The sequence below is a fragment of the Paroedura picta genome, chromosome 7 (genome assembly GCF_049243985.1).
Source record: "Paroedura picta isolate Pp20150507F chromosome 7, Ppicta_v3.0, whole genome shotgun sequence".
NCBI classification, from domain to species: Eukaryota; Metazoa; Chordata; class Lepidosauria; order Squamata; family Gekkonidae; genus Paroedura; species Paroedura picta.
Window position 1 is genome coordinate 57,029,251 of NC_135375.1, and position 26,054 is coordinate 57,055,304.

Genomic DNA, 26,054 nt, shown 5'->3' on the forward strand with positions numbered 1-26,054 from the left:
ATTTTTCATTATCTATTTTTGGATTGCCTCTTGGAAACAAGCCATGAAGCTTTAGTGTGTCTCACATGAACCTGATTTTGGTGCAGTGACAACATTTTGAACCTCATCAGTAATCACCAAGATGCAATGTTCCTATTGCTGTTAAATTCTAGCCCACTGAATAATACATTTCAGTTCTTTGATTTGAAAACCAATGGATGTCAAATATACTAAATGCTCCTTGTAAAATAACACCACACAGAAATATATATATTCCTTAATATACCTATGTACAATCTACATTCGATCTGTTAATAAACATGATCTAATATTTGATTTGATTATTGACATTTTGTCCCTTCTGGGAATAAATATTAATTTTACAACTATTGTTACAAGTGGGGGCCCATAAGAAACTTGTGATAGTGGCCATCCCATTCCCCTACCTTTGTTTCTCCCCCACCACACACAATTCTTTCCATTTCTCTTTCTCTATCTCTCAAGCCTTTTCCTACTTCCCATTCCTCTCTTCTCTCTTCCCTCCCACAGCAGTGGTCAGTCTCCCACAGCTTCCCCACCCCCAACAGCATCAGCAATGATCCAGTCTGCCAGCCTGTATCTTCATTGTCTCAGGGAAGGCACAGACAACCCTTGTGTTTGGGGGGATTTAACTCCCCCAGTTCCCCCCCCCCATCTTACCATTCCCCACCACCATATCACCACCACTGTTCCCAGGCTTCACGAGCCTACTGGCCTCTGCAGCTAGGCTCACTGTGGCTTTCCTGTGTACTTTTTTTTTTTTTTAAGATTTCACATTTTTATATAAACGTGGGGATATTTCAGGTTTATGGAAAAATCTGTTTTGCCTTTTCACAGCTTCAGTCATCAGATTTAAGTACCGAAGATATCCTGACTTCAGTATTAGAATATAAAAGTTAAAAAGCCGCCACTGCCTTTAAAGTCGAGGCGGCTGTTGCAGGGACAGGGGAGCCCAGAGCACAAAAAGCTCACCACCGCACGCATGCTCTGGGCGGGGAATCCCTGAGTGGTGCGAACTGGCTGCACGCTACGGAGGGGGCATGGTGCACAGCGGCAGGGTTACCATTCACATGGCCTTCTGCTGCCTCCGCCAAGATCCACACCTGTTTCCCGCCCTCCCACCCTGTATTCACTTGTTAACATGCCTGGTCTTTTACTGTCATGTTTCAAATTTATTGTTTGTCAGAGCTGGCGGTTGTTTGGGGGATGGATTCAAGGGGCATAACCTGCACCTATGAACCGGGTTGAGGCCCCTATGCGGGAGGCTCCCTAAAGGGCTGCCATGCAGATGGGGGCAATTTCAGAGATGGGGAGCTGGCCTCTGCACATGGTAGAGTAGCTGGGTAGGCTGGATAAGGTGGCTGGGTAGGTTGATGCCCATGGGGCTTTCCCAGGTTTGCCTTTCCAGGGGGTTAGCAGACCTGATAGTTAGTGGATATGGATGAATGATCGCCTAGTTTCCACGGGCGGGCCCACTAGGGGTGCTCTTCCCCGCATTCTGTGGGACTGCAACTTGCTAGCTGTAGCAAGGAAGGGGCGGTCATGGATTCTCCCCTCACCATGGGTGCGCTGACACTTATGGCATGAGTAGTATATGTTTTAATAAAGCTGTGGCCCTGTTTATGCCAAGAAAGATATTCTAGTATGCATGATCTATTGTGCGATGGAAAATGCCCCCTTGCCCCGCAATGCATACTCTGTAATTCAATAGGTAGCCAATCTGGTATAGTGGATAGGTTCAAATCAGTCTGCCAAGGAACTTTGCTAGGTGACCTTGGGCCAATCAGTGTGTGCCAACCAAATTTACCTCACAAGGTTATTGCTGTTTGGATAAAATGGGAAAAAGGAAAGCCATGTACTCCCTGTTAATACCCACAGAAGAGTTAACTGGGGTATAAATGAATAAATAAATAGCTCTCCTGTTCTTTTGCCTGCTCTACTACCCACATCTTGTATTGCGTACACTGTATATTCCACTCAGTTCATGAATTCAGTTTGCCTGACTTACTCTAACCATTTGCATTCAAGTTGGTCTAATTAATCATATGTCTTTATAATGGGAACAAGTATTTTGATACATCTGCTACATTAACAAGTACTTTGGGACAATTCATTATACTTCGAGAGGAGTGTCTTGTTTCCCATTGTACTCATATAATGAACATACATAGGTCAAATTCAGCAAAGTCCAAGTTTAGAAGAACTAGAGGTACCCTGTTTTTTACTACCTAAATGAGTCTCAAAATGGCTTACAATCACCCACCCTTCCTCTCCCCATAACATACACTCTGTAAGGTAGGTGAGGCTGAGAGATCCGAGAGAACTGTTACTGGCCCAAGGTCACCCAGCTGGCTGCATGTAGAAGAGGAGTGGAGAATCAAACCTAGGTCTCCAGATTAGAGGCCACCACTCTTAACTACTACCTCAAGCTGGCTCTTATATTCAAGAATAAATTGTGAACCTGTGTGAATGTGTGTGTAAGAAGGATGTGATCTGTAAGGTAAAGGGCCTGGTGCCTCATTCAATATTTAACCTTCTCAAACTACATTGCTAATCTGGTTATTAAGGTCAAATAGACTCCAATTTAGACAGTTTTTAAAAAGAGGAATTTTAAACAATTTCATGTACAAATTTCAGGTCTTACAGCCTATCATTTTAGTAAACTATGGATTGTACTAGTGACAGCTTCCTCATGGCCAGCACTGGGATGCTGCCACCATTTTTAGCCTAAAATGGGAGGTTTAAAAATGCTATGAAGACTCAATATTGATCTTGTCCCCCTTCCCCACCAGCACACACCCATTTTCAAGAGCTGATCTTTTCAGCACTCAAGTGTTTCATGAAGAGGGAAGGAGGGATAAGAGTGCTTGGTCCAACCACAACTTTGTTAGGCTTTAAAAGTGTGGCCCCACCACCCTGTCAGACATAAGAAAGCCACCATGACTAAGTTTGCTCCTATCAGTACCATTTTAAACAACTTAAGAAAGATAGAAGTCTGCTTATGAACAGGATAGGATTTGGAGTTCCCCAATCATAGTTCCTGTGGGATTTAATCGACTTCTGATGAATTCAGGTGGGTAGTGGTGTTGGTGCTGTGGGCAGGTGTCTGACCACTGCAGATGTTCACTCATTATTCTAATGACATTTTTAAAAAATTGCAAAAGCCCTGTTGGCCCAGGGGAATGGAGTAGCTGCTTCTAGAATTGGACCATGGGAACTGTAGGAAGACCTACCATGTGGAAACTCCATTGCTGCTACACTTTTTCTGTAGCCACACCAGTAACAGGAAAACCGCAAAATCTCATTCCCATATAGGAAACACACAATTATTTTCAGGTGTTGTGTAAACGAAATAACATTCCCAAGCCACATTACAATGATGTCCTGCCTTTGTTGTTGGTCCAAGCATCACATTTCATCTTCATTCCTGCCTTTCAAGGGAAAACATTTTCTCCATTGGAAAAGGAAAGCTATTAAAAAGCACATTATTCCTTGATCCACATGTAACACTTATTAGCATGAAAAAATTTTTTTAAGACTTTTAGATTTATAAAATATATGAAAATATGTCAGAGTCTGTAAATGGATGACCCAGAAGATTAGGGATCACTTTGAAGTACAAGAAAAGCAATATGCCAGCCATGAATGGCAAAATAGCTATATTTGTACTTTGCAGTTTTAAAGCATTTGCCACTATCAGAATTAAGCTCTGAAATGCAAGAGCTCAGAAAGCAGGCAAATGTGTGCCACATGGAAAGCACGGAAGCCAAAGTACTAAATAACAGCAGTAAATCATGTCTTCTGTCCATGACCAATAAGGTAGAAATCAATGCAAGGGTTCAGCAGCAATTTAGCCTGGCTGAAATAGATGGTTCCAGAAAGGTCTTGCTTTTCCAAGTGAAATACAGATGAAGATAATATTTTCAGCTTTTCATTCCAAGCAAGCCTAATCTGCATTAAATCTTGAAAGACTGTGTGAGCCAAGTAGGCAGTTTGGAAGGACTAGGAGTACTTGGAGAGGCTTTGGGTCCCAGTTTGGGTGTTGAGTGGCTGGGAAAGCTCATGTTCCAAAGCTTCAGTTTACTTTGGGGAAAAGTGGCTTGCTTCTAGCATGCCAATACTGCTTCATATCATATCAAAACCAAAAAAGGGAGCTACTTAGCAGTTGTAAACTCTGATTTTAAAAGTAAAAATCCTGTAAGGCAGCTACTTATAACTTCAAGACCATATTTATTCAAGCTATTAAAACCCCCCAGCTTAAAAGCTCACCTCTGGTTTTAAAAAATTCTTTGCTATAGAAATGCCCTTATACAGCAAAAACAAAAAAGTTGTTAGGGTCAGTTTCTTTCTTGTTATAATTTAATTATGCAGTTAAATCCGTTTTTGAAAGCACATCAAGTCACTCAACAAAAATGCTTATATATCCCTTTCACTCTTTAAAATAAATGCTATTTGCAGGAGAAAGATCACTACATTCCACAATAATAAAATCTACTATAATATATCGTTTTCAGTGTCTGACTAGAGCTTTTAAAGATGAATCTCCTTTCTCTTGAGTGCTTCAATATTTAGATGTGGTTTCATTTTGGATTAAGCTTCAATCCTAAAATTTGGTAACACTTTCAAAAATTAGCAAAACATGTTGGCTGACCACTGTTCATCCTGAGTACAATTTAAGATGCACGCAGGGTTCATCATAGATCTTACAGGCATAGCAACTGCAACAACAGTATTATTTTATATTATATCTCCCAGTTGGCAGTTCTTTGGTTGTTATATTGCAGAAAATACACACTAGAATCATAGAATCACAGAATCATAGAGTTGGAAGGGACATCCTGGGTCATCTAGTCCCAACCCCCTGCACTATGCAGGACACTCCCATCCCTATTGCTCATCCACTGTAACCTGCCACCCCCTTGAGCCTTCACAGAATCAGCCTCTCTGTCAGATGGCTATCTAGCCTCTGTTTAAAGATTCCCAAAGATGGAGAACCCACCACCTCCTGAGGAAGCCTGTTCCACTGAGAAACCGCTCTGTCAGGAACTTCTTCCGGATGTTTAGACGGAATCTGGAGGATGGACATCTGGAGGACCACAGGTTGACTACCCCTGCTCTATATGGCACCCTTTTAAATACTTGAAGTTGGTTATCAGATCCCCTTTCAGTCATCTCCTCTCCAGGCTAAACAGACCAAGCTCCCCCAACCTTTCATTATACATCTTGGTCTCCAAACCCCTCACCATCTTTGTTGCCCTCCTCTGGACACACTCAAGTTTGTCCACATCCCTATTCAACTGGGGTGCCCAAAACTAAACACAGTACTCCAAGTGAGACCAAACCAGAGCAGAGTAAAGCGGTACCATCACCTCCCGTGATCTGGACACAATACTCCATTTGATACAGCCCAAAAACCCATTTGCCTTTTTAGCCACTGCTGACTCATGTTCAATGTATGGTCTACTCAGACTCCTAGATCCTTTTCGCACATGCTACTGCCATACTGTTATGTACTGTTATACTTGAAACTGGGCATGTGTTAAAGCAATCATATGATTCCCTGACAATAAGTTCAGAGGGGAAAATGTCAAAATGTGTTACTCAATTCTAAGCTATTAAAGGTAAAGGTATCCCCTGTGCAAGCACCGAGTCATATCTGACCCTTGGGGTGACGCCCTCTAGCGTTTTCATGGCAGACTCAATACGGGGTGGTTTGCCAGTGCCTTCCCCAGTCATTACCGTTTACCCCCCAGCAAGTAAGCTGGGTACTAATTTACCGACCTCGGAAGGATGGAAGGCTGAGTCAACCTTGAGCCGGCTGCTGGGATTGAACTCCCGGCCTCATGGGCAAAGCTTCCAGACGGCTGCCTTACCACTCTGCGCCACAAGAGGCTCTTTCTAAGCTATTAAGCCATTACAATTTTAACAGTTTTAATTTTTGACATTGCACCTTTTAAAATCTGGTTTCCATTAGGTATTTTCTAAATCTGTTGTTTATTTCAGCCATCCTCACTGGATGTTTTGTATTTGGATATGCATGTTTGGGGGTGGCAGCTGTTCAGGTCCTTGCCTACCTCCTTGATTGTCTTTCTGGCTGCGGACATCTCTGCCCTGTCTTAGCTGCGACTTGATTGACCTGTGAGCCGTTCAACTGTGCTGGCCAGGTAAAAAATGGGGCTGAGTCTAAGCAGGCATGCCGAGAGATAATAAGGAGAAAACAAGAACCACTACTTTGCTCAAATCAAAACATCTCTCTAAGCCAGGAAACCAGCAAGCTGATTGGGATACATAACACTATGCAAAGTCAGGTCTATCAGTCCACGCTGGTCAGAGCAAGATTTGCATGGAATTGTGTTGATTAGAAAATGTCCCAGCCAGTTGCATATCTTCTGCATCATTCTCTTCACACTCTCACCTGTCCTTCTGACCTCCCTGAACTGTAAGCCAAGCACCAAAGTCTCAGAAGAAATATCCGATCAAATCTTTTAGCATATTACTAGTTAGGTTTCTGGAGTTTTTAAAGTTTGAATTAGTTATAAACTGAGGCTACCATGCTTTGGACACATTACAAGAAGATAAGACTCATAGGATAATTCTAGGAAACGTTGAAGGCAGCAGGAAAAGAGAAAGATCCAACATGAGGTATTATTGACTCAGTGAAGGAAGCCCTGGCCCCCAGATTGCAAGACCTGAGCAAGGCTGCTAATTCAATCATAGGTTTGCCCTAAGTTGGAAGCAATTTGAAAGCACTCAAAACACAGTTATAATAGCTTGTGTTTATGAACTGGACATTTAGCTAACACTCAATGCATATTGAAATGCAAATAATTGTAGAATATACCCTTGTTACCACGTACCCAAAACATTTAGGATGGGATTGAGTAAATATCCAAATATGATTAACATGGACAGAGGTATAAATCAAAAAAGTTCTCAGCCCATGGAACTAGTACCAGATTGTGATGGTTAGAAGGATGCATTGAGCATCTGTGTAAAGTGTATTTCTTTTCAGAGATATTTCATTTTGAGTAGATTGAAAAATCTAAACAGGGTTATCAATGAAACGTGGTTTATACTATCCTGAAAATTAGCAGAAGACTGTGTAACACAACACTTTGCACAATGAAGCACAGCAATATAAATCCACGAATGCAAGTCACATTTGTAAATGATCCTGTGCACGGCAAGGGTATCTACTGAAAAAGCTGGCTACAAATTGGATTTATGATTAGATTCATAAATACTCTCATAATTGTGATCAAATGTGCCTGGCCTAAGAATATACCATGCACCATTACTGAAGGCAAAATAAATCATTGATAAAACATGATCTTTCTCTGTGAATCTGGTCATAGCCAATAGGTAATTGATCTTGCGTTCTAACCTCTTTACTCTCACATGAATAATTCCCTAGAAATGATGCCATTTTTTTTGCGAGACAATATAATTGTAGAGTAGCCAATTAGACTTGAGTTTCAAATCAATGTTTTGATAGGTCTTTAAGATGAAAGCATTTTTTGGGCAAAAGTCAAAAAGGTCTGCATTAGGAGAAAAAAATCCCTAAGTGATTATTTAACAGTGTGACTACAGCAGTGTAATTAACAGATTTGTTTAGCATTAATGTAAAGAATGTACAATTTATACCAGGAGCAGCCCATTAAAAGTGATGGGCTATCTTATTTCAGTTTCCTTGTGATCTTCTCGCTTGACAACAATTATATTAATGAAGGTATTTAATCTATTAGATTTTTAAAAATTAAAATAAACAGTCACTAAGTTTAAAATCCAGACCTTTTACAACATGTATAATATCTGTGAGAAGATACTGAAAGTATCAAATATTGAATGTAAACAGAAAGTATGAACCATACTACTAAAATGAAGTACTAATTGGGAAGAAGAGTGGGAAAAGAAAGAACAGGAAACAGAGTACCACATTTTCCATTAACTCAGGTTCTGCAGGGAGAAATTACAAATGAACCACTATTTATATCTCAAGTGGGAAACAAAACCTAGAAATTTTCTTTATGATCTGTTCAGATTGTTCAATGACAAAACCACTGGCTTTGTGCCCAGAACAGAGAACTGGTGCAGCAAGCTGTAATGTTCTGGTAAAGGATTGGGAGATCTGAGTTCAAACTCCTGCTGCATGGAACTCCCTGGCATTGGGCCTGTAAACTTTTCAGCCTAATTTACTTCACAAGTTTGTTGACCACAACCTCAAAGAATCAGTTCAGGACCACATCTGGAGTTTTGGATAATGAAATATAGAGCTGGGTGTCATCTCCATGCTGATCACAATCTCATATTTTTAAAAGCATGAGTGAGAGAACCAAACACTGTGGCTCTCCACAAGTTATAGGCCACCCAGTTTATTCTGCAACAGCCGGTCATCTCTCAGATTCCATATCTGATTTACCTGGAAGAAGGGGCACCTTGGAGGGAAGGGGTGACATGTAGCCCCTCTCCCTTTTTCTGGTACTCCACGGCTGGACTTTTCCTATGCATGTATCTGTCTTGTTGCACTTTGGTTTTACGGAGGCTCTCACCCTCTGCCCCTCTCCTTGCAAAACCTCACTTTTGCTTTGCTCCTGGCACAGATGGAATCTGGCTCCATGAGGCAGCCGGCAATGTCCTTCACATGCTATCCCTGTGACTCTTGCCCAATGGTTTGACTCAACATAAGTCTGCTTCATGTGTGTTCCATTTCAAGCCATACATTCAGGCAAAATGTATATTTCATTACAAGCTGTAAAAATGATTGTTCACAATCTTGGAGAAGCTAGCATCTTTCATCTTTTCTATTTGTGAATGCTGCCGGTGTTGTGGAAAGCAGACAAAGCAAAGCAGAGGAGCAGACATGCTGAAACACAGGAGTTGAATGTAACACCGCTGAAGAAAAAAAAAATTAAATGAAGCAATGAATTCCATAGGTGACTTGCAGTGTTTGTGTTTAGTCTAGGCACGGTGTTATGCATTCTTCTCACAAACACTTTAATGTCAGTGCACAAATTATTCTCTGTGCCGTTTCTGAGCTTGACCTGAAACCAAGGCTTAAGTAAGAAGTTTTGCTGTGTAACTGCAGGTTACTCTCCGGGCTTTCTCCTGCTAATGGGATCAAAGACCTCTACCTGTAATGTGGGTGAATTGTCACTTAGGTAATGTATTTCTTGGAAATGTTTGAATATAGAGCTTTACATCCAACACACTTTTAAGTAGCATTGCACCAAAGTTTTGCCCTCAGAAATGTTCAGGTGAAAGAGAGAGTTTTCAGGGAGTGCCAAGTATTCCTTGAAACATTCTGAAGCAGTGCCTCTCTCCATTGCACGGGGGATTCTCAGCTCTTGTTTGCTTTTCTGCTTTTGTTTCAGAACAATGAACTGAAGCAGCACATCATTTATTTTGGTACTTTTATATAATGCCCTTCAACCATTGCATTCAAGATAGCTTACACTCAAAAGCAGCTGTCTGCAATCTACAATATAATATACACACAACATTAAAGGGGGGGGGAGGACAGGAAGGAAAGAAGAAAATAAGCAACTTCTGGTACCAACTTTTAAACAAGAAGTCCAACAAACCCACTTACCGTGGCACTCTGAGAATTAATGCAGACATGGGTGCTCTTACACACACTAAATAGCACACCTTTAATCCATTTTCAATGCACTTTGCAATTGGAGTTTACTGAGTGAAAGGGCAAAATCCACTTGCAGTAGCTGAAGTGGATTGGAACAGCATTATGTAGCATAGTGACCCAAAGTGTTATTGCTGTGTCCACATCATTGCCCACCCCCATTTCTTCCTCCTGCAAGAACAGGTGAATGTGAGGGAGAGTCAATGAGGGTAGGCCTGGATATACATGCTTAGGTCCTTATTAGGGCACCATGGAGGGCTCCTGTATGACCTACTCTCCAACAGCTGCATTGGTTGCCAGATCAAGTTTCAAATGTTGGTTCTAACCTTTAAGGCCATACATCATCTGAGCCTTGTGAATCCAAGGGACCAGCTCTCCCAGTATGCCCCCAGCCTGAAAGAAGTATGTCTGGTCTCAACCTGGGCCTGGACCGTTTTGGCCATGGCCCCAACCTGTTGGAACAAGCTGCCAAACTGAGGCCCTGATGGAACTACCTAACTTCTGCAGGGCCTGCAAAGTGGTGATCTTCCACCAGGCATTTGGTTGAGGCCAGAACAAGCTATTAGCACAGCCAATAAAAAGCTATGGGGGTCCCCCATTTACCTCCAGATTATTCCCACCACTTAAATGAATACCAAGATGCAATGTAGAAAAAGGTGGATCAATTGATAAATAAAGGTACAGGGAAAAGGTATCCCCTGTGCAAGCACCGAGTCATGTCTGACCCTTGGGGTGACCCCCTCTAGCGTTTTCATGGCAGACTCAATACGGGGTGGTTTGCCAGTGCCTTCCCCAGTCATTACCGTTTACCCCCCAGCAAGCTGGGTACTCATTTTACCGACCTCGGAAGGATGGAAGGCTGAGTGAATCTTGAGCCGGCTGCTGGGATTGAACTCCCAGCCTCATGGGCAAAGCTTTCAGATGGCTGCCTAACCACTCTGTGCCACAAGAGGCTCTTCAATTGATAAATAGACAAGAAGAAGAGCATTATAAAGTTTTATTATAGTTTTAATTGTGATTTTATAATGTTATATGTGAAATATGTTATGAACCTGAGCCTGCTTACAGGGAGGGGCAATCTAGAAGACTAACTAAATAAATGAATAAATAAATAAGCTGTACCCAGCAGTATAGCTCACAGTCCCTAATCATTTATTTTAGAACCATTTTGTACAGTGCAACTCTACACAGAAAAGTCCTCTTGAGTAGTTGAGTTTTCCATAGTTTGTGGAAGACCTGGAGAGTGGGAGCTTCCTTGATCTCCTTGAGGAAACTTGGCCACAAGGTGGGAGCCACAACAAAGAAAGCAAATATACAGACAGTTGTTGATTGGTCCCTTTGCAGGTTGACACCTGCAGAAGCCTCTGCTGACTTGAATGGAGTCGTCATGGTGGAACATAGGAAAAGAGGAACCAAGGCTATTAAGGGCTTTGTATGTGATAATCAATACCTTAAACCAAGCCCAGTAGCAGATGGACAGCCAGTGGAGGGTCTGGGGAACAGGAATGATACACGTGCTCTATCTAGGTCCAGTTAAAAGGTGAGCCATCAAGTCATAGCCAGTGTATGGTGACCCCATGGGCTTTTCAAGGCAAGACATATTGAGAGGTCGTCTGTCATTGCCTGACTCTGCATAGTAACCCTGGTATTCCTGGTGGTCTTTCATCCAAATACTGACTAAGGCTGTCCCTGCTTAGTTTCTAAGATCTGACAAATTCAGACTAGCCTGGACTAGCCAGGACTGCATTACGTGACATACCTAGTTTTAGCTTTGCTTTGGATTTCCTTCAGATGCTGTGAGTCAACTCAAGGCTTTCATCCCCTTGTATCCCAGGCTGAAATTTGCCATGTACGCTTTCCACATCTGAATCAGAGGCAGCCTCCCATCATGCTTTGATCTCCTCTCCTTTTCCAAAAGTCTTTGTTTCAAAAAATGGTGCCTGTTTGCACCTAATTCCACCATTCTCTGTCCTCAATTGCTTCCCCTGTCCCCCCAAGTATGTGATTTTTACAAAACACATAGGTCATCACATTACAATGCTGCTGCATAACCAGTATTTTTTTACAGCTAGAAAAAGTGTTATAATGGGATCACTCTTTTTTTAAGTCAGATTTTTCTAGATGGAGGAAGGGAGGAGGGCAATGAGGAAGGGGATGGGCACAAACAACTCAAAATTGCATCCCTGGGATGGGGGAATCCCAAATGCAAGCATTTCCCCATTTGGCAGCTGCAAATTAGATTCCGCCTTGAAAGATGAACTTGCTGTAACCAGGAATTTCCTGGCTGTGGGATAAGTGAGAGGGCAATCCAGGGCAGAGTCTGCACACATAGGATAATGCACTTTCAATGTGCTTTGGCAGCTGTATTTTCCTATGCAGAACAGGAAAATCTACTTCTAAAGTGCATTGAAAGTGCATTATCTATTGTGTGCAGAATCTACCCTGGTCTGTACCTGGAAAGGCAGGTTTTAGTACAGAAACAGACATAAAAAGCAAGTCCAAAGGACAAAACAACTAGGTGTTTGGGGAAAAATATGTCATGACATAAACCTGCTCAGATAACAAGTATCTGAAGTGTGTTTAAAGGTGGAGTCTTAAATACTGATGAAATACAGTCAAAACTTATTTAAAACACAAACATGATTTTAGCACCTTACTTAGTACAATTTCTCTTTCCAACTGGATTAATGTGCAGAGGAAATACATAAGGTCAAGTTTGCTATTGCCATTCTGAATCTCTTGTGAGAAGATCACTGAACCAGCAGTAAATAAAGCCAAGTTAAATTATGTCTCTTTCTGCCATTGCTGCATCTAAGTAAATGGTGTTAAGGTGGTTCTCCAGCAGGTTGTGTAAATCCCACTGAAATCTTTTGCAAGGAAAAATAATGTATTCGCTGGTGCATTGAGGAGCTACTTTAGATATAGACATCTATTTACAAATGTGATTGGAAAATGGTGGTGAAATTAGGTGAGCCAAATGTTTACTAGCAGTTACCTCATTGACATAGAAGGCAGAGATTTTCTTCCAGCAATCACATTCACTTAACCTTTTCAAAGAGAAATGGTATTTGGTAAATGAACAGTTTCCCATTAAGATAGGCTTCAGGGTGGGATGAGGCTCTTGACGTCTATGATGATACATAATGTTGCCCTTTTTCTTAAAAATAACCCTCACAAATTATTTCAAAATTAAAGCTCTCACCTGACTTAATATCAGTGCCATAACAATGAGCTCTTTCTTTTTATTCCTACTTCTTTTATTTTGGCAGCAGAAAATAAAAAGTTAAGTGGTATTTTTTTTTTTTTTTGCAATCCCAAATGGCAAACAAAACTTGTCATTTCCTAAGACTGATCAAAATGATGAATGCCCTATTTGACCATGCTTACAAATTATTGCAGTGCATTCTAGTAACTGTTCATGAATCTCTCTACCTGATTAGCCCTTGTACTCTGTAACAACCCAGAGAGTGCTGAACATATGTTGTGGGGAAAATGCTGTCAAGCAAAAAAAGAAAAAAGTCCCTAAATTCATCTCATTTATCTTTGTCACCCCTGCTACACATACACACTTATTCAGCCGTTGCATACAGGGATATATAGGTGGATTAATACAGTATTTCTTTAGTAAATTTCATTCTTTGTGAAAAAAGAACAGGTAATTATTAGTTGTACCAAGGCAAAGAGTTCATGTGTAATGGGCACCCCAAAGCCCATTACAATAGAAGGGATGCTACAATAGAAGGGATGGATTTGCAAAGACAGGCCATTTTATAGCTGACATGGAAAAAGCACCAGCTGCCAGATCACAGCCACTGGGTCAGCAATGCCCCTAGATATTTTGATGCCTGGGGCACAGAAATCTAATTGGTGGTAAAAAAATTTAAAATAAACAGAAACATTAACAATTTGTTGCCATATTTTCCCCCCTCGCCAGTCTTCCATCTGAGCAAACTGCTTTACCCTATCCAATGGAAAAACCTGGCTCCAAAACAAGAAATACGTTAGAGCTCTTCAGACATTCAATCCACATGCACTGGATGATTGGCAACCTCAGGGAGACCCTACCAATGCATGCAACTTGTCAGTTTTAATACTAAACCCTGCAAAATCAAGGTTTAGTATAGTCTGTGTAAAGCAGTGGTCCCCAACCTGCAGGCCGCGGCCGGAAGGCCATGGCACCGGGCCGCGGCTCCCTCTCCCCGCCCCCCCCCCCGCATTAAAAAACTTCCCAGGCTGCAACCTTGCGGCCCGGGAAGCTTCTTACTGTGGGAGGGCGGGGAGAGGGAATCAGGGCCGCACCGCGCAGTACGTATGCGTGGCCGGGCCACGCATGCGCACATGTGCCGAAAGTGCCGTGCATGTGCGATTTAGGCCGCGCATGGCGCATGCGTGCATTAGCTATTTCGGCCACACATGGCGCATGTGCACATATGCGGCTCGGAACGCGCATGTGCGATGCGCGGGCGGGGCAGTTGCCCTGCCGGTCCCCAGCCTCAGAAAGGTTGGGGACCACTGGTGTAAAGCCATGCATTGCCCCTTTCGGGCAACTTTGTGACCATGCATATTGAGAGGACTGAGCACAGCATGCTCTCCTGACATGCATGGTTAATAGGTTCCTGGTATGCCCATTGTGATATCTGAAGACAGCACTACTGTCGTTCACAAAAGGTGGTGGCGGGGGAGGAGTGTGGCTTCCGTGGCTCTGCTTGCATTTTCCCAGACAAAGAGGCCCTTGGCAGCTTCCCTCTTCCTCATATGACTGGCCTACAATCCCATGCATGCTTTTCCTAGGAGTGAAATGAAACTGGAGGCCAGGGACATCCAAAAAATTAACCAAACTAGATCTCTGACCCCCTCCCTCAAAGAAACCAATACAATATACCTTAATTAAACTTGCCATGCTGAGAAAATGCAGTCAATTTGCCAACATGCTTTGTCAAAAGGTTATGCCCACAGCTATAGATACCAGCACCCAGGTGGGACCTGGGGACTCCTTGGAATTACAACCTCTAGAGATCAGTTCTCCAGGAGAAAATGAATGTTTTGGAGGGTCGACTCTATAGCATTGTACCGCACTGAAGCTCCATCTCCAAATTTCAAGGATTTTCACAACCTGGACTTGGCAATCCACCCCCATCCCTGGCTGCTAGTCAGGGGGGGGGGGGATCTGACAACCCTACCTACAACTGATCTTTGACCTGCAGCCAATTCAGTGAAAGGTAGCTGGCTTGATCCTGAAGGACCAGCTTATTATCTGTAACTAGCATAAGCTTTTCTAACAAGTAGTGATGCTGATTAAGTTTGCAAATAATTACTTCATAATCTTCTGCTTAGGGATGCCAGGAATTATAGCTCATCTCCAGGTGACAGCCATCAGTTCCCTTGGAGAAAATGACTGCTTTGGAGGGTGCACTCCATAGCATTATATTCCACTGCGGTCCCTTCATGCCCCAAATCCCACTTATTCCCAGCTCCATCCTGAAAGTCTCCAGGTATTTCCCAACCCAGCGCTGGTAACCCCACTGTTTGTAGTTCTTTTTTTCAGCTATCCTTATGGTGAGAAACCTTGAACTTCTATGCCTCTTGGAATGGCAGAAGACACACAAAGGTGGCTCAGGAACTTTGTCCTTTTACCTGCACATTCCTGAAGCAGGACTCATCCCTACTGGAGTTGCAGTTTGATGTAGTGGTTCACAGTGGTGGCTTCTAATCTGGAGAACCAGATTTGATTCCCCACTCCTTGGGGAAGGATATTGTGACTCTCTGACCCTCTGCACACACATGCACCTCCCCACCAAGTCGTTGGAGGTGACTTCTTCACTTTCCTGGCTCTTTGCATTTTACCCTAGTCCCCCCAATGCAGTGAGATGCCACACAATCCTGAGTGAGGAGCAATGTGGAGACAGACACCATTGGTAAGGGGGAACACAGGATTTGGGGTCCGTCTCAGCCGACTTGCAAAATTGCAGGGTGTATGTCAAAAATGCTGTTGAAGGAAAGGGGATGGGGACTCCATTGGCCACTGAATTCAAAGAGGGGGGTGGTGAGACACCTGAGCATTTGCATCCACCCTCCCTGGCCTTGACATTCTCACATGGATCTTACATGAGAATCCGATTCTCACAACATTTTATTTGTTTGTTTGTTTATTTATTTTGTAAATAAGCTTTAAATGGCTGTATAGCTTCAGGGATATTCTAGGCTTGACGTTTCATTTAAGATAGTTAATGATGTTTTTACCTAGACAGTCACTCACCACTGGGTTTTGCAGCAAGGTCTTCATAAATAATGTGGTTTCTTTTTTATTTTACAATCTGACAAAATGAAAACTGAGAAGTGATATATCAGGCAAAGCTCTTAGAGTCACATTTTGACAAGTTATCCAGAAAAGAAAGCATCTTCTGACATAACTTCAAGCTATCTGACTAATACTGCTGTGATTGTTAGCTATTGGAATAGGTAGCACCTTAGAAGGATATCATTTATTTAAATATTTTATTCACGTCTACTAATTAGCCTCAGTGGCTTACTGATGACATCAAGTATTTAGATCTCACAGAAGATTGTACATGGCTGGAGGAGTTGTTGTGTTCCTATATCTTATAAGGAAACTCTATTCTTCTACCTGTTGCCAAGTCAAACTCACCCCCCTTGGGAGTCTTACTCCTAAAATACCAATCAACAAAGGGGTAAAACAAGGATGCATTTTGGCTCCCCTCCTATTTAACCTTTTTATAAATGACCTTGCTCTGTCCTTATCCATCAATTCTGACCATAGCCCAAAAATTGGTTCTCTTCACATCCCACTGCTTTTATACGCAGATGATGCAGTAGTGCTGTCCCATTCACAAATTGGCTTAAAACGCTTACTGGTTCAATTCCTGGACTTCTGTGAAGTAAACAAACTTGCTCTGAACTTTGAGAAGTCAAAAATTGTGGTTTTTAGAAAGCCTTGGAAACCTCTTCAATGGAATGTAAGAGGTAACAACATTGAACAAGTTAAAAGCTTCAAATACCTGGGAATATTTTTTCAACATAATGCAAATAGGGCTACACAGAGGCAATATGCAATCACATCTGCAAAAACTAGAGCTCCGGCAATTACACATTTCTTCTACACCAGTGGTAACCAGTACGTGCCAGCAGCCCTCAAAGTATTCAATGGGAAACTAAGTGCCCAACTGTTCTATGGCATCTCTATTTGGATCAACGCTTTTAACCAAGCAGTTGAAAGTCTCCAATCTGTCTTCCTTCGTAAAATCCTTGGGACCCTGAACTGTGTCTCTTATGCAGTCTTATGTCTAGAAACCAGCCAAAGACTATTGGAAACCAGAGCATGGTTGTTAACAATCAAGTTCTGGCTTCGCATTCATTTTAAATCTGACCGCAATAGTCTAATTTCCCTCATGCTATCTGAACATGAGTCATCTACTTGGTTAGGACACATTGAGGGAAAAATTAAATCTATAGGGATATCTTTAGACTCCTTGTATCTGATATCTGAAAAGACTGCATTTAATTTAATTAAACGCAGACTGTTAGACATAGAATTGCAGGAACTTAGCAGTAAAGCTAGAAACGTTTGCGCGCCATTGAGCTTGGGGATCTCACCAAGCTCTCAGCCCCTAGCTGCGTACTTCTACCATGTAATCATCCCACAACAGCATAGAGCATTCATGTTAGTTAGAACTAATGCTCTCTACCTTCTGATGTTCTATATGGGAGATTTTAACAGATCCCGCATTCAGCTAGGTTGTGCCCATGTGGACAATGTTGTATAGAATCAATTACACACGTTTTCTTCCATTGTCCATTTTATTCTTCAATCCAAGCCAAATTTCTTAACTCACTGCTGTGTAAAAGAGAACTGCATTCGGATGAACAAAAGACTCAGTTTCTTTTGACATCCCAGAACCCTGATATAATTGAACCAGTAGCAAAGTTTTTACATCTTGCCATGAGAAATCGTGAATGTATTATGTCTAAAGCATGATCTTTGTCTTTGTTCTCACTAGCAGTGGATCCTTTTGCACTTTCCCCTCTTATATTGTACTTTTATATGCTATTAAAGGCTTGTTATTATTGATCTCTAACAAATATAGGAGTACCAACTAACCAGCACTAATCAGTCTTGAGGAAGCAAAACTTGTTTGTTTGTTTTTAATTAAAAATTGATATCTGGTTCACATCCTTACAAGTGAGTTGTTGTGATTTTTGCTGCTTCTCTTCTCTTTCTCTTGACTCCCCCCACTCCCACTTGATATGCTGTTCCTGTACATCATGTTTCCCCACCACAGCATTTCAGAAGGTATATTGGGCTGCAGTGGGAGGCAAGGAAGTAGCAGTTCTATAACGAGGTCCATACACTGAGTAGACTTGAGTCTGAGTAGACCTGCTTAGAATAGTACTACTGAAGTAGCACGCAGATAGAAATATGCACTAGTGGGTCTATAAACAGTGGTGTAGTAGTATGTGCCCCAGAAATCTAGAATTTGATGGAAATTGTTGTTAATGATGATGCTGGCAATAGGTGTTGGTATTGATTTACAGCCTGCCATTTTCACGGAGACTCAAGGAAGTTTACACAATGTAGAACAATGCAAACAAATGGCATGTCATCTAAATATAAAAAACTCATACATTATATGTCAAACTTAGTAAAAACAGGCCTGGCAACCCTATAAGGTGAAGAAAGTAGTCAATTTCTTCCTTAACAGAATTGACTAAAGAGGTCTTACCACTTACTGCTCATTGGCTTCTAGCCCAACAGTCCAGGAATGGTATTAGCATATCACCCACTTCTATTATTTTTGGAAGGGTGAATCTTTTCAGAGTTATATGCTAAAATATGTTATCTTGATCATGAATATGAGATCCTGCCACTTTTTAAAGCAAGTACTGAATCTGTCTAGATGCTAGATGGGATTATTTTGTTGTGGTCATGTGAAATATTGTATTTGGCAATAAGAATATGGTATGAGAAAAAACTTAGCATCAAGTCAAAGACAGCTGGTTCCCACAAGCTATGAAATGAAATTAAATCTGTCTGACAGAAGGGGGAAGTCAGTACCAGGAGCTAACAGTAGAGAAGACATTTCACCATTAGCGGCAATGTTTTAGTTGCTGTATAGGAACAATGAGCAGACAAAATGGGAGCTCCTGGTAGATTGCCAAAGAAAGCATTCCACGTTTTACTGCAGGTGAGCTGGAGTCACTAAGCAAGGAACCTAGAAAAACAAAAGAGATGTTTCTGGTAAGGAGGTATACCTCAAAAGAAAAAAGTATTTTTGAATCCAGGTAACAGGGAGCCTAAACAGATACACAGATATATCTGTTTATCCAGATTCCAAATATCAGTTTTGCATTCAGATCCCATTTTTGTCAGGATTATATTATTTCCTATGGGGAAATTTTTCAAAGGCCTGGAAGGGCTTGAACAAATGGCACCAAAATTGCAGTAGATTTCCTGCTGTCTATTCAGAAAATAGTCAAATGGGCCTTAGGAAGTCTGAGCAACAATAAAGCTAGTGGTGGTGACTGCATTCCAGTTGAACTATTCAAAATCTTAAAAGATGATGCAGTAAAAGCCAGCAATATGCCAGCAAATTTGGAAAACTCAACAATGGCCACAGGATTGGAAAAGTTTACATTCCAATCCCAAAGAAGGGCAATGCCAAAGAATGTTCAAACTACCGAACCATTGTACTCATTTCTCATGCTAGTAAAGTTATGCTCAAAATCCTACAAGCTAGGCTCCAGCAATATGTGGACTGAGAACTTCCAGAAGTACAGGCAGAATTTCAAAGAGGCAGAGGAACTAGAGATCAAATTGCCAACATACGCTGGATCATGGAGAAAGCTAGGGAGTACCAGAAGAACATCTACCTCTGCTTCATTGACTATGCTAAAGCCTTTGATTGTGTGGAGCACAACAAATTGTGGCAAGTTCTTAAAGAGATGGGAATACCAGAGCATCTTATTTGTCTCTTGAGAAATTTATATGCAGGTCAAGAAGCAACAGTGAGAACTGAACATGGAATCACTGATTGGTTCAAAATTGAGAAAGGAGTTCGGCAAGGCTGTATACTGTCGCCTTGCCTATTTAACTTGTATGCGGAGCACATCATGAGAAAGGTAGGGTTAGAGGAGTCACAAATTGGGATCAAGATTGCAGGAAGAAATATCAACAACCTCAGATATGCAGATGATACTACTCTAATGGCAGAAAGTGAAGAGGAACTAAAGAGCCTGTTGATGTGGGTGAAGGAGGAGAATGCAAAAGTTGGCTTGAAACTCAACATCAAGAAAAAAAAGATCATGGCATCCGGCCCTCTCAATGCCTGGCAAATAGATGGGGAAGAAATGGAGATAGTGACAGATTTAATTTTCCTGGACTCCAAGATCACTGCAGATGGGGACTGCAGCAAAGAAATTAAAAGACGCTTGCTCCTGGGGAGGAAAGCTATGGCAAATATAGACAGCATCCTAAAAAGCAGAGATATCACCCTGTTCTGTTGGTTGTTCTGTTTGATTGATGGCCAGGGGTGGGAAGAAGCACAGAAAAATCTTGCCTCCTTTGTTGCAATTTTGGTGAGACTGGAAACCTGTGGGAAATGAATAGACCACTACTGGGACTTCAATATTACGCTAGAATTGAAGGTGTGCGAAGTGACAAAATTCCACTATTAAATATAGCATTTAGCAACATTGGTCCTTGTGCGGAATGGCCCCAAATGTCAAATCAGAGAATCCAAGTCACTGTCAAATCAGCGGATCCAAAGCACAGACCCAATACAAGCCACCTTGCACAGAGGATACAGTGTCATAAGACCAACAAAACCAATTTCAAAGGATAGAATCAAAGCCAAACCAGTGTGGTAAGCCAATACCAAACCCTGGCAAGGACACACAATAAAGATTTAAAAAAAAAAAACAGTGTAGGCCTGTTGGTAACAATACCTGGGTTGGCCTCTGTATATGTGATTACATTTTCTGAACTATACTAGCCAAAGTACTTAAATTGGAGAACTTTTGTACTGCAGTAGCCACAGGAGTCATAATTGTTCTCAGGTGTTTTTAATGTAACCTTGGTCCCTGCAGGGATCCCAGCCTTGCCTTGCTTTTCAGGAAATGGTTTTTCAGGTAGGAAGAGGAACTGATGAATCCATTCCTTCATTCTACTAGCCAGTAACTGGCAACAAACAGCCTGAATTTTCAGCAATAAATGTATCTGAGAGGAATTAGTTCAAGAAGGAAATAGGAAGCACCAATTTAGAAACAAAATACTACACAAAGTATGAAGAGTTTATAGAGGTATAAAAATAATTGTAGAGATACGGCTGCCAACAATCTTGCCAAAAAGCATCCTGTCCATTTAATAGAGGTTTAATGGGACATTATTTACCAACTAATATTGTTTGCCTGCATGCTATGAAAGGCTTCACCAGCCCATTTTTACACATTAAGCATCTATAAAATTGTAAGAACTTTTTTCTTTCCAGATAGTTGACAATGTTAGGTACAGAGCATGAGAATGCAAGCATTTAAAAACAAAGTGTTTGAAATGAATTCATTTATTAAAACGCTAGTATCCAGCCTTTCTCTTGGTTCAGGATGAGAAAGGAGAAACAATGAACAGGAAATTGTTATATAGACATTGGTTGTTGTTATTGTTGTTGTTAGGTGCAAAGTCGTGTCTGACCCATCTCGACCCCATGGACAATGATCCTCCAGGCCTTCCTGTCCTCTGCCATTCCCCGGAGACTATTTAAGACATTGGTAAAGTTATTTAAAACACTATCCATTCCATTCTTTGCTGCAGAAAAACCATGTAGGGAGAGAGCAGAAGGAGAATGAAATGGTGCTTGTCTCTTTTCCTGCCTTAGCTTTTCCACTGCAGTCTGCCTATGCTGCTTTCCCATCATTTCCTGTAGACTGTCAAGCATATCTTTGTGGTGTTAAACACACATGTAGAATTCCATGCAATTGACATGACATTTGTAATGTAAACACTGTGGGTAACCAATATATAAGCACTCATTCCCTCAGATGCTTCTCCACATCAAATTGCCTCTTTGACCATTTACGCACTGGGATCTTCACTATCCCAGCTCCTCTGCAGGAGCAAAATCGGGAGGGTGGATGAGGTGCATCAGGCCAAATGCTCCCCCATGTGGGTGCAGGAAGAGGTGGGGCAATCTGCCATGACTAAAACTCGAGCCTGCAGCCTGGCATGAAACCTCCAGTGCATAAACAGTCTTTCTGAAGCAGTTTTCTGCAACAAATTTGTCCTGTGATTTCTTATATACATTTGCTTGCAACAGTCAAGACTATCAAAAGTAGACAATCCGACTTTAAGTGCACTCCTAAGTAGATCTACTCAGAATCATACTCAGATCTATTCAGTGGGGCTTACCCCCAAGAAAGCATTCTTAGGATTGTACTATGAGCTACTTATATTCATAAGTTTATACCACAGAGCCCTTTCTGAAAATATATTTTCTTCCATTTTTATTAGATAAACCCTTCCAAATTAGTCATCTGACAATTTTATTTGTTTTATTCATTTTAAACTAGTCAACATAAGCCCTTCCCAACTGATTAAGACTCTATAACAGTAGTATTCAGATGGAAATGAAAATCTGGATGTTTGTATGTGACAAAACACAATGGCATATACAATCAAGCCAACTGAGCAGTGGAATTAAAAGCTATTCATTTGATTGTGTTGTTTTTTTTAATGATACAAGATGAAAATTCAGAACAACTCCCTTCCCACCACTAAAAACACTTTAAAATACACTCAAGTGTTTTATTTTGTTTTATCATCTGTTTGACAGTAGAAGTTCCAAAGATAAACACGGTTAACAAAAAAGATCAAATATTAGTTTTCTAGCCTTTATTTTCCTCAGTCACCCAACATATTTTACCTTACTGTTCCTTTTCACAAATGGAAGGGGTAACATCTTTTACTGTATACCTTCATGTTTTGTTTTATTTGTTAACCCTGGAATATCATCCAGTTCTCTAATACCAATTATTCTTCCTAGGAGTGGAAAGAAGTATGTGATAAACACTATGCTAGGAGCATTTAAATCTATCAGAGTTGACATTTTAATGGTACCGTTCCCCATTTCTGCTTATGCCAGCACTTTTATTCCCAGGGCAGTTGATTGCGAAAGAGATGCTCCTAGTAAAATGTCTTAATGTTTAAGGCTGTCACAAAGTGGCAAGGACATTTCATTTTTCCCTCATAGGAAGAACTGATCCATTTTTTTCAGAGTTTGTTGAAATATGATGAGACGGTGAACAAAATGACTGACTCAGGTATGATTTTCATCAGAGCCTAAACCAGAATTTTTCAAGCATGATCCTACAAATAGCAAGTCATTTTTAATAGGAACAACAACAAAAAAAAAACACTCCTTTCCACCTACCTTTATATCAGTGGTGATTCATCAGAAGGTGCCACCTGAGACCACATCATGCCACAACCACCATGCTTTATTCCTTACTGCACTGCTCACACCCTCCTCATTCTTCATATGTCTTCAAACACAGGACAGCAAGTTTCACATGCCCCAAAGGACTTGACAGACTGCTGTTACTCCAGTTCCTGAAGTAATGGTAGTAGGGCTGATGTGGAGGCAGTGATGGAGGCTGATGTCTGCCTCCCCCATCTGCTGTCCCAAGGTCATTGTTTGACCTAGCCTCATTGCACAGCCTATTATGACTGTCTCTAAACTGTTCATTGTATACTGATGATGCTGGCTATCTTTGTTGTGGAAGTTTGTTCTGTGGTATTCCTTTTCCACTGATACACTAGCCATATGTGCTGCCAAAAAAAAAGTACATGCAAAGATGATCAGAACTCTTTACATTTGTTCACCTGGACATCCTAGAGTGCTGTGGGGATTAGAATGTTTGGTTAGCAGAGCAGTTTAGAGTCCAGCCTAATCTACCTCACAGGACTGTGGTGAAGATAATATTGAGGAGGTTCTGGGAAGTATTATTATTATTATTTCCTTCATTTATATCCTTCCTTCCCCACAGTGGGGAACTAAAGTGGCTTACATTGTCCATGTCTCCATTTTATCCTCACAACGACACTGTGATGTATGTTAGTGTAAGAGTTTGTGAGTGGCTGAAGGTTGACCAATAAGCAGAGTGGGGATTCAAACCTGGGTCTCTTGGTCTTAGTTCAGCACTCTAACCACGACTCTACACTGGCTCTCCAATTTAAGATAAAACTGTTATTCATAGGTACCTTTCCGAGTCATATAGATTATTGGGATTTGGTAGATGCAGGTCATTATGGAGAAATATGAAAGCTATATTTGTTGAAATACCTTTTCCTACACAGCTGTTAAAAGCCTAGTACGAGATATTGGCTCACAGCCTCACCGGAACCAAGATTAGACTGTGCTGCAATGGCTGGTCTCCTTTCCCCGGAACCGGATGCAGAGGATTACTGTGGGGTTGAGTTATCTGACCCCCGAGAGCTCTTGTGGGGTTCCGGGGGGGTGATACTCTTCCCCACGCTTTTTAACATCTATATGCCCCCACTAGCACAGATGGTTCAGGGTTAGGGGCTGGGATGTCACCAATATTTGGATGACACCCAAATCTACTTCCTAATGGATGACCCGCCAAGCTCCCCCCTTACATTTGCCAGTTGTTTGGAAGCAGTGGCTGGATGGCTCAGGCAGAGTCACCTGAAACTTAACCCCTCCAAGATGGAGGTACTGTGGCTGGGTAGAAGAGGGAAGGACGAGAATGCGCACCACCCATGCCTGGATGGGGTGCAATTAACATCTGCCTGCCCTTGTCTTTGATACAGAAGTTACAACCTGTACAGAATGCAGCTGCCAGTGTCCTCACTAGGACATCATGGAGGGCTCATATTCAGCCAGTGCTTCGTCATCTGCACTGGCTACCAGTCTGTTTCCAGATCAAGTTCAAGGTTTTGGTATTGACCTTCAAGGCTATATGCAGTCTGGGTCCTGTCTACCTGTGGAACTGCCTGGCTGCTTATGCCCCCCCCCACAGGGCTCCTCACTCTGCAGGTAGTCATGGGCCCTCAGGATGCTTGCCTAGCCTCGACGCAGGCCAGGATCTTTTTGATCCTGGCCCCAACCTGGTGGAATGAGCTCCCAGAAAAGCTAAGGGCCCCGCTGGAGTTGTCAACTTTCCATATGGCCTGCAAGATGGAGCTCTTCCACCAGACATATTGTTGAGGTCATGGCGGGGTCCCGATATTTGGTTCAATCTGGGATCCCATCCATGTCCATCATGCCCATGTTGTGCATTATGTCTATTGACTTATCTGCCTCCTCACTCTCACTAGTAAGACAACAAGGAAATTGACCCCCTGGCTGGATGAGGAGTTGAGTAGCTAGTGGTTTTTTTGCCTGCCACCTTTTAGTAGTTTTAGCAGTAATAGTAATATAATTAAGGGAATTATGGGGCTTTATTGTATTTTTATCTTTTTATTGTTGTAAACCACTGTGAGCCCAACCAGGAATGGTGGTATAGAAATCTAAGTATTAATAAATAAATACATATAAATAAATAAATAAATAAATATAAATTATTACTGCATAAGATCACGCAAGTCTTCTTATGAATTAATTTTGGTTTGTCTTAAGGTTAATTTTCACCAAGTTATCATAGACTTAACATTTTAAAGTAAATATTGGGCTGGGGAAGAATATTAGCCTTATCTCTTTGCCATTAAAAATCTATCCCTGCGGGATACTTTCACAGTTGATATCAAGCCTGTCTCTGGAATATATCACTCACTACATAAAATTGCAGAGGTGGGCTTTAGAGTCTCCATTCTATTTTTGAATGTAGAACATCCCTACAAAATATTACTCCCCCAAATAGCCTTAATCTCCATTTAGTGCAAAGCCAGCTAAACAAAAGAGTTCTTGATGTTCAGCTTGAGCAAATGGTGTACTTGATAAAAAATCTCTCCTGAGAATTGTTGATGGATGAAAGAATGAACAGCGTAAGCAGTAACCACAAGTGAACAGTTGCAGTGGGCCTGTAAAGCTAATTAGACTCTAACTATTTTCACCCCACTGTCTGTTTAAAACCTTCACGGAGATATTCATGAAGCCTGTTGTGACAGGTTAGAGAGTGGAATTTCTCCATTTTCCCTCTCCTGGTATCAAGAAGCACCTTCATTAAAATGTCTTCTCTCTAAGTATGTTATTACAGATATATGACAGCAACATAGGCCCTGCAGTAGAATTCTTCCTTACACTTAACAAACCAGACCTGTTGTGGTTTCCCCTGGCTTTGAATCTATTCATGTGATGGCATCCTGGAATTTTAAATGAGAGAAGGGAACAGTGACTTTTATATTTATTAAAGACAGTCAATTCCTTTGACT